Below are 10,000 nucleotides of genomic sequence, written 5' to 3'. Positions count from 1 at the left end.
AAAATAAAAAAAAACAGGAGTGAAAGTGAAATGAAATTAAAACCGAATGAAAGCGACAAAGGAGATTTCAATTTCGACATAAGAAAGCGAAGCAAAAAAAAAAAAAAAAAAAAAAAAACTTAAGAGTTTATCTCAACACTAGTTCCAAATACCTTACATCCCAAATGCACAACAACAACAGCCCCCCCCCCCCCCCCCCCGCCTCCCATCTCCCTAGAAAAAAATCACTCTGACCCCCTTCCCCCAATCTAGTATTTATTCCTTTTTCCAAGATAAAATGATTTGACCGACTTCAGTGGCTTCATTGTTCCTTGGATTGGAGAGAGAGAGAGAGAGAGAGAGAGAGAGAGAGAGAGAGAGAGAGAGAGAGAGAGAGAGAGAGAGAGAGAGAGTGTTTGTTTTTGTCTTATGAAGTAAATTAAGAGAGAGAGAGAGAGAGAGAGAGAGAGAGAGAGAGAGAGAGAGAGAGAGAGAGACAAAATGTGTTTGTTTTTGTCTTATGAAGTAAATCAATCTTGTATCTCAGCGTGTAACCATGTTTATTTAGAAAGATCTTATACAGAAAATAGGTTAAAATTTTCTATTTTGCAATCGGAAAACTTAAGGCAAAAAACAAGACAAAATTGGTATCTTTTTAACTTTATGCATATTGAAATTTAACACCTATCTATCTATCTATTTATCAATCTATCTAGAGAGAGATGATTTGACATTAATTTAAATCTTTTAGTCCATAAGAATTTATACCTACAAGAAAAATTAATTCAAAATCTGAAATTCGTGACTTTTCGCAGCAATAAATTGCGCAAGCGATAATGATGCAGCATTAACACAGGTGAAAGAGATATTAAAACTTTTTTCTCCATTAGGAATACTAAACATACATACATACATACACGGACATCCTCTAAAACTCCCTTGAAATTTCCGCTATCAAGCAATTCAATCTACGTAGTACCACATTGGTATAATACCTAAAAAAAAAAATCACATAAATCACAAGTGGGTCTGCCCCAATTCTTTCGTTCCTGTACTTCATCCTCAACTATGAACCATCCGCATCTGATAGAATTTTTGACAAAATATGTTTTAAAAGGGCAGTAGCTGAGATGCGGAATCTACAATACACGCACATACATACCTATATACTGTAAACGCACACTAGAGATATAGGGGGGAGGCAATAAATAGGCTGGTAACGTAGTCTGCCTTATATAATAAAGAACAAGTGTCTGGCTATATACCGTATCTTATATATATATATATATATATATATATATATATATATATATATATATATATATATATATATTTCCGGTCACGCTCAGCGGAATTGCCAGGCGTATAACTACTCGGTCTCTCACCGTCCCTCGGGTAGCTGGAGATGGATTTGTCATACTCTGGTGAGAGGGGTTGTAGTTAGGAAAGAGGGAGGGGGTAGTAAGGGTTGAATGTGCGTGTGAGCGCGTGTGCCTGAGAGCGCATATCTATCTAAATATTTAGCCGTCATTTTTGACGGATCGCGTACACTAGTTAAAAGTATAAGAAGAGTGTGACAACGAGAACCGCAGTGAATCCATCAACACTCGAACACATCAGTATTCAAGATTCCGTTCAAGGGTAAACCTCAGAGCGAGTTCAGTCATACTCATACAAAGGGGTTGGACTGCCTTCCTTGTCTCGGTTGATCTAACCCAGAGGGCTGTTGTTTTACTAAGCAGAAAGGTCTGACAGTGGCGAACTCAGAATTCTAAATAAGTCCTTGTTAGTGGGTGCATATGTGCTTAGATGTGTATATGAACACATATCTTGCTTTTTTCCGAGATAGTTCAGCATTTCGAACAACAAATGCTTTCGTTTTACGCATATAGGGTTCAATAGTTATAATCGAAATTACATTGTTCTGTATGTCCCGATAAGAGTTCTGTATAAACATTTTAATTATAGATTTCCTCTCTGGCACAAACAAAAACAATTGTATGATCTTCCATAGTTTTATCAAGCTTTGTGCTTTTAATAGTTGCATTTTTATTGCATTATGAGGGTTTTTGTACATCAGTTTTCTCATATCGTGTAACCAGATATTTCATCAGAATGGCTTTGATCAAAATCTGATTTGCTTCTTGTACTTTGTGATCTGATATGCAAAATCCAGCATTTCTTCCCTGAAATTTTTTTGGTTCTACGCTTTACTTTGAACAAGACAAAACTATTAATTTTTTGTTAGTTTGGATACCTCAAAATTATTTCTACATTTTTCTTAGATTTCATTCTGATGCTCAGACTTGGTTTGACATCAGAAGTCCACTGAATATTTTTTCCGTTTATTAAAATGTCTCACCTTACTGCACACATAAGATGTTTCTTCTAATTTTTTTATGGTAATAAAAAAGTGTTTTATTATTTTTTTTTTATTTTTAATACCTTGGCTTCATAGACATATCAAGAGATTCATCAGTCTTTCTTCACGATTATGTATTAACTAAATAATTTCTAAACGGTTTTATCTCGGCAAAGGAGATAATGCTTTGATGCAGTTCTTGTATATTGATGGATTAAAAAGGTATGAATGGATTTTTTTTTAATTCTACAAACGATGGAGCTCGTGACTGGTAACTTAAGAAATGATAAGAAAGTCACTTTTGTGAAGAGAAATTTTTTTTGTTGAGCGAGTGCTTAGCCTCTGGAGGAAGTTTGCGGTCTTCAATTGATTATCTTATTAAACACATATCGAAAATGGCCTTCCAATTTTTTTTGTTAATATCTGATTGTTTTTTTTGTTTTTTTATAAATATGCATACCATAGATTATAGGTTTTTTCAAAGGGGAAGGGAGCCAGGGTATTCGATTACTTCTTTTGATGTGTAGTAGCTCCATTTAATTCAGTTCTCAGAGGGAAGCATCCCCTTCATTGCTCATCATGGCTCTCTCTCTCTCTCTCTCTCTCTCTCTCTCTCTCTCTCTCTCTCTCTCTCTCTCTCTCTCTCTCTCTCTCTCTCTCTCTCTCTCTCATTTTAGTCTTTACATCTTATCACATTAACAACTGAAATGTACTGGAGTCTCTGAAAGAAAAAGGAAGATGCCTAAAAAATTACGAGAGAGAGAGAGAGAGAGAGAGAGAGAGAGAGAGAGAGAGAGAGAGAGAGAGAGAGAGAGAGAGAGAGAGAGAGAGAGAGAAAAGGTTACCCACGTCGATGCAAAAGGGTATTCATGAACAGTACCAAAGAGGGTACGTGGGTATGAAAGGTACGTACCCATGTGTTGTTGATCTGAGATGATCTGGACTCTTCACCTCTGTCTGTCCCATGGTGCGCCTCTTACACATTCCCTCTTCTCATTGAGATTACATAGATTACTGTTACTCTTTCAGAGAGATTACTGAGTCTGTGCGGGATGATTACGGGGGATTAAGGACTAAAATTACGATCTTTACTTTAATGAATAAAAGTTAATCTCACTTAATTGTTATTTATTAGGAGTAGATGATTAACATGAAATAAGATGGAGTCCAAAGTGACTCCAAATGTCTGTACGTAATTAGAATGATCTTTGTAGAAATTATTGGCTGATTGACTCCAGATGACATGGCATTACAGCAAAATAAAAAAAAGAAAAATAAAAACAAATAAAGAAAACTAGGATAAAATGTTGAATGAATAAATGGAGTTGAATAGTGGGATTAAACCAACCTTCTGGACTTACTTATAATCAAAATACATTAATCATAATTTGCAAACCATCTCAAATAGCTAGATAAATAGATAAATACATTTGCTTATAGATTATATAGATATGATACTGATAAGAGCCACTTTTCTTTTGCTTCTACTCCTTACTGTTTGATTGATAATCAATATTTTCTATCCCAAGATGATCACATAATTAATTATGTAAATAAAAATATACATACACACACACACACACACACACACATATATATATATATATATATATATATATATATATATATATATATATATATATATATATCACTAATATAAAATGCATCCATCCAAACAATAAAAAAAAAACAAGACCAGACTGAATTTTCTAATATGAAAATAGTATTTACTTTCTCCAAAAGAGAACTTTCTCTAACAGCAGCTCATAAGAGGAGGATGGAAGACGTGTAAGTTAAGAAATGCGTCCTTCTCTTGACCCCCCCCAAACAAACTCCTCCTCCTCTCAGGACAGAGCTACTCTTCCCCCCCAAAGGACCCCCCAATCCTATCTCAGCAACTCCTCATGTTAGCAAAGTCCCCCCCCCCCCCAATCCCCTTCTCTCCTCCTCCCCTATGGAATCTGTGGTTACAAACCTATTCCCCAGGTGAGGAGGGAAGGTGTTTATCATACCCAGCCCCGTTTTCTCTCCATAGGCCTTCTCCGAATGAAAATGGCCACTAACCCAATGTATTCAGGCTATTGAATTGAAGGCAAGTAAATAGATCATAAGCAATCCCATGGAGTGAAACAATTGATTGGAACTGCATCTCAACTATAAGTAAGTAAATATATCATAATGTAATCACATGGATAGAAATGATTGGTTGGAAATTTATTCTCGGCCCTAGGGCGTGGATAGGTGGATGACTTTCTATGCTGGATAAGTATATTAATAACTTGAGTAATAGACAGTATTAGCAAGAAAAAATAGACTCTGACCCGTTGGAATTGATTTCTTATTGTGAACTGGTAAAATGGCTGGAAATATCCAGTTTAATTAACGTAAATAAATACATTATAAATCGAATCAATTAAAATGTGCAACACAAAATATGGATATTAACAAACATTTGAAACAAGAAACTTATGAAATATTGGAAAAGAAATTGTTTCCTTGATCTCGAAGAAGGTAACAAGTGCTTAATGAGAACGTTCAGTACTATTTCTTTTGTGCTGATGGATCGAAGAATTATATTTTTGCTTCGGTGTACAATTACAAAAATTTGATCGCTATTTCCTACAAAAATTACCAAAAATTATACTTTTATTTAACCAAAGAAGTAACAAAAACTAGAACTTTTGTATCGTAAAAACGGACCTTTGATTTAAAAAAAAAGGGGGGATAAAAATTGCTTTTATTTCTTCACAAGATTTATTAAAACTTTTTTGGAAGACTACAAAATTGCGAATGCTATTTAATTTGCTACAAAAATACAAAAACCTGAAATTCATTTCATCCCCAAGGAAATGAAAATGGGAATTTTACTATTCACACCAAAGGTAACAAAAAATGGGACTTATTTCAAGTAAAAAGTATCAAAGTAAAAACCTTACATTATAGGATAAAAAAGGGGAAATTTATAGAAAATTCATTTCTAAGAAACAACTATTGTCTCATGCATAAGGTATCAAATATAGGACTTACATTTAATGTAGAAATATGGTAACTTCACTTCTGCAAAAGGTGCCAAGATAGAATCATTATTGTTATCACTATTATTATCATTTTTATCATTATTACTTCACGAACTACATGTAACCCTGGTTGGAAAAGCAGAATGATATTGGCCCAAGTGTCCCGATAGGGAATGGAAATAAGAAATTAGCAAATAAACTAAATATAAGAAGTAATGAATGAAAAATATTAAACATATTAAATCAATAAGAACATTGAAATAGATCATTCATTCATAACTAGGAAAACGAGATTTAACTCAACCTGTAAACAAAAAAACAAAAACAAACACGATTGTAAAAAAATTGAAATTCTTAAGTTCCACCGATTTAAAGCAACCAAAAATCATATTTTATCCTATATCCAAGGTAGCAACTATTTTTTCCTTAAAATATCACCAATATGCAATAACAATGTCAAAATCAAGCCATTGTTCTCTACTCTTGTGTATTGCCATAGCCTCTGTACCATGGTCTTCCACTGTCTTGGGTTAGAGTTCTCTTGCTTGTGTACATTCGGGCCCACTATTCTATCTTAATTCTCTTCCTCTTATTTTGTTAAAGTTTTTATAGTTTATATAGGAGATATTTATTTTAATGCTGTTGCTCTTCTTAAAATATTTCATTTTTTCTTGTTTCCTTTCTTCACTGAGTTATTTTCCCTGTTGGAACCCCTAGGCATAATTATAGCATCCTGCTTTTCCAACTAGAGTTGTAGCTCAGCAAGTAATAATAATAATAATAATAATAATAATAATAATAATAATAATAATAATAATAATAATAATTATTATTATTATTATTATTATTATTGAGTAAATGCTAATGTAAAAATGATTCCGGTCATCGTACCTCATTAAATGATTCGGAGCTCAAAAGAGTGAACGAAGTAATACCTATTCAGTTCATTTTGATATTTATTTGTCATCTCTTTTCAGGGACTTGCTTAAAGAATAATCTCATGCAGTAGTGATCAAAGTAATCATTTCTTGACGGCGAACAAGGTATTTCTAGGTTTCCTATTAGTAAAAGGATTTCATTTTTATAGTGTTCATTATGAACACCATTTGCCATACCCAATCAAGTAATGGTCTTTTATAGAGTATTAAGCAAGGTTACATTTTTGTCATTTTGATCAATGTTAGTGACTACTTAAAATATATACATCAACATGACGTGTCAATATTCACGACTAATAACTACGTGTGGATTCACGATGATTCCTGATTAAATAACGAAAGATTCATTTCAAAAGATAAGAAGTTTAAAAATTCACATCAAGAAATAGTTAATCGTATACATTGTAAGAAAAATGTTAAGACGCAACGTATATGTTTCCTGTAAATTTCAATTTCCCCTCCTACTCCTTTCCGCAATTCTCATAATCATTTATCCTCGAGGAAAAAAAAAAATTTACTTCATGTTTTTCTGAGTTCCCGCATCTTAATGGTCTCTGGATTTTTGAAGTTCTACCGATTCAATAATCGATTGAGAGAATTATAAAAGGAAAACTTTAATCAGTTTAGGAACCAAAACCAAGGTTCAGAAATCTGTGTCCATCAGGAGTTTAAGTTTCTAAAGGTTTAAAGGCCGCTCATGAATGGCAGAGGCAAGGGACAACGACACTGCCATAGCAAGCAGAACAATGCCCTATAGACTGACCATATACTGTATACCTAAGATTAGCACCTAAGCACACTCGCCACCCCAGAGAGGACCAGGCAATGGCTGCTGATGACTCAGCAGGTACACCTATGGGCTCCCCCAAACACCCCATCATTAGCTACCAAGGATGGTGAGGTTGCAGACGCTAACGGAACTAATGAGTTTGAGCGGGACTCGAACCCCAGTCAGGCGATCACCAGAAAGGGACGTTACCAATCTGCCAAAACAACCCATTATGACTGAAAAAATATTTTTGCTAGAAATGAAGAAGGGTTTCACTGAGGAATGGTAAAATAGCTCCTTTAAGAAGACGAAACTAGAATCAAAAGACGTTTATGGTCCTCATAGAACAGGACGCATTGCCACCATCCTAAACACGTGAGCACAAAGAATATCTCCTGAATATGTAGAGGATGAAGTTGTTACTTCATGTGCCTAAACCCACGTAAGATTCATGACCAAATGGATAAGCTTGCAAAGAGGGTTTCGTAGAGCAACAATCTCTGGTGTTCAATGGTGGAAACCATTGCCAACAGTTCAAGTATGTGGTTGTTTAAAATAAAAATAAAAAACACCCATATACACATGGATCTTTCTTTAGCATATGATTTCTTCCTTATAGAGTGGGGATGGGGGGGGGGGGTGCCAGAGGAGTAAGGAACTTCAATTTCCCATCAAATCTAAGGATTCAAACCTCACCCTTGCCACCAAAAGACGATGGTACCCATTTATAACTGGATGGATTAGCAGGGCCAGTTACGACCCACAGGCCTATCAAACGTGTGTGTTTGTGTGTGTAGCAAAATTTGCTTTTACACAATCAAGACTGTCACTGGTGTCAACTATATTAGATTTCTACTTCATGGCTAAATATTAATAATCCAACTCTTTCCAAATATTCGTTAATAAATCAAAAAGAAAAGAGCTTATTCATCGCATTGCCCTCTCGCCACTTGACACTCTTCCTCGTCGGCTAATCATTCCCCCAGATGTCAGTGGAACTTAATGCAGAGGAGAAAAAAAAAAGGAAAAAAAAAAAGGTCTTGGAGGGGAAGGCGGGAGAGTTTGAACACAAGTACCCTCCATTCACTACTGAGTGTTCAGTAACTTAGGTTACAGTCTCAAGTTTAACGATGAACAATGCCTACGGCAATAAAGCTGACTCATAAGGACAGTATGTAAGTCCACATAGCATACTGGGTTCAAAAACTATCATTTTTTTTATGTTTAATTTTCTCTTTTTTAGAATTATATCGAATGTAACGGTTGTCGGAATGAGCAGCCCAGTGTGAAGGCCTGAAAGGAAAGAGTAAAAGTGAGAATTAGCCTTAAAGAGGTGACAAAGATTACACCATACAAGGAAAGCTTAAGGAAGCTTGAGCATAAGAAGGAAGGAAAAAAAATTTACTTAATCTTACCATACCCAACATGACCTTAGCTAGCTTTACCTAATAACCCTAACCTAACTTATCTACCCAGATGGACTTTGGTTAAAACAACAGCTTGAACATATTTATATTCCTTAAAAGGATTTTTTTATTATTTTCGTTTAACTCATATAATCAACTGACAGAGGGTTTGATCCAAAGGAGAACATCTCATTTATGAAGCAAGAGGCCGTGTTAACAAAGTGCGTGTTATGGAATGAGACCCCGTATTGAAACGTAACCTGCTAAACAGTGCTTCCTCCAAAATTTAATGGAAATTTTAATCAAGCATTAGTGCAATGGCTTGAATGACTGTACAGTAAGTGTTGCAATATCAATATTACAACGAGTAATATTTAGCTACTAGGCCTATATATATATATATATATATATATATATATATATATATATATATATATATATATATATATATATATATAGATATATATATATATATATATATATATATATATATATATATATATATATATATATATATATATCACTTAACCGGCAAGTTTCGAATCGAACTCGCTCGAAGATTTTTTCATTTTGCATACCTACATGGAGGCCAGTGGCGAGAGAGGCTGATCTCAGGATGGACGACTTTAAGATGAGACAATTGTTACACACAGGAAATAAAAGTACATGTAGAACACTAACCGTGACTTTACGCACAGAAAAGGAACAAAGATGATAAGCTGAGGTAAAGTAAGGTATGATTTGTTTGTTTCTTAACAGTAGGTTTAACTACATGCGTATGTTTCTTTGTTTTCGCTGTGTTAATTGTATCATCATACGCTTGCGTGTAACGATCATTCATTGCGTGCTCACGTGTACTTGTTTTCTCGCGTAAGCTCGTTTGCTGATATGTAGTTATTTCGTTGTATTTACTTGTTTGCTGGTACTTGTATTTGTTTGTTTATGTGGATATGTTCTTTTCGCAAATAAAACTTTTGCATTTACAAGCCCTTGTTTGCTTCTAAGTGCTCTTAAAATAAAGAAGAATAAAAGAACGCCACCTGTACACCAAGGAGGGAAATTGAGGGATAGATCCTGCCAAAAGTTGAAAAAAAAGGAAAGGCAGAAAGGCTAGAAGAATGGCAAACTAAGTTAGGTAATAGTAGTGATACGCAATAATGTTGTTATTGTCTTATCTGCATTATAATAACTGTTCTCATTATAACTTTACGCTCAAGGTGGATTGATATTGGTATTGATAATATGAATCTTGTTCTGATTTATAGAATTTGGACATTCTGGCAGGTGCTGTAAACAAGGGGGCAATTCAACGCCAATATACCTTAAGGGAAAAACCTTCAATTTGTTCAATGAAGTGCAATTTGAAAGCTGGGACAGAAATAATAATAAAAAAAGAAAAGAAACGGGAACGGAGGTCAAGTATAATGCTAGAAAGAACAGCAGACGGGAGAAGGAACTCCACAAAGATCCTTAGCAATGAATACAGTGCAAAGCATGAGGTGCACTGACAGCACTAACCCCCTATTGTT

The sequence above is a fragment of the Palaemon carinicauda genome, chromosome 23 (assembly GCF_036898095.1).
Source record: "Palaemon carinicauda isolate YSFRI2023 chromosome 23, ASM3689809v2, whole genome shotgun sequence".
NCBI classification, from domain to species: domain Eukaryota; kingdom Metazoa; phylum Arthropoda; class Malacostraca; order Decapoda; family Palaemonidae; genus Palaemon; species Palaemon carinicauda.
This window is presented reverse-complemented; position numbering follows the sequence as displayed.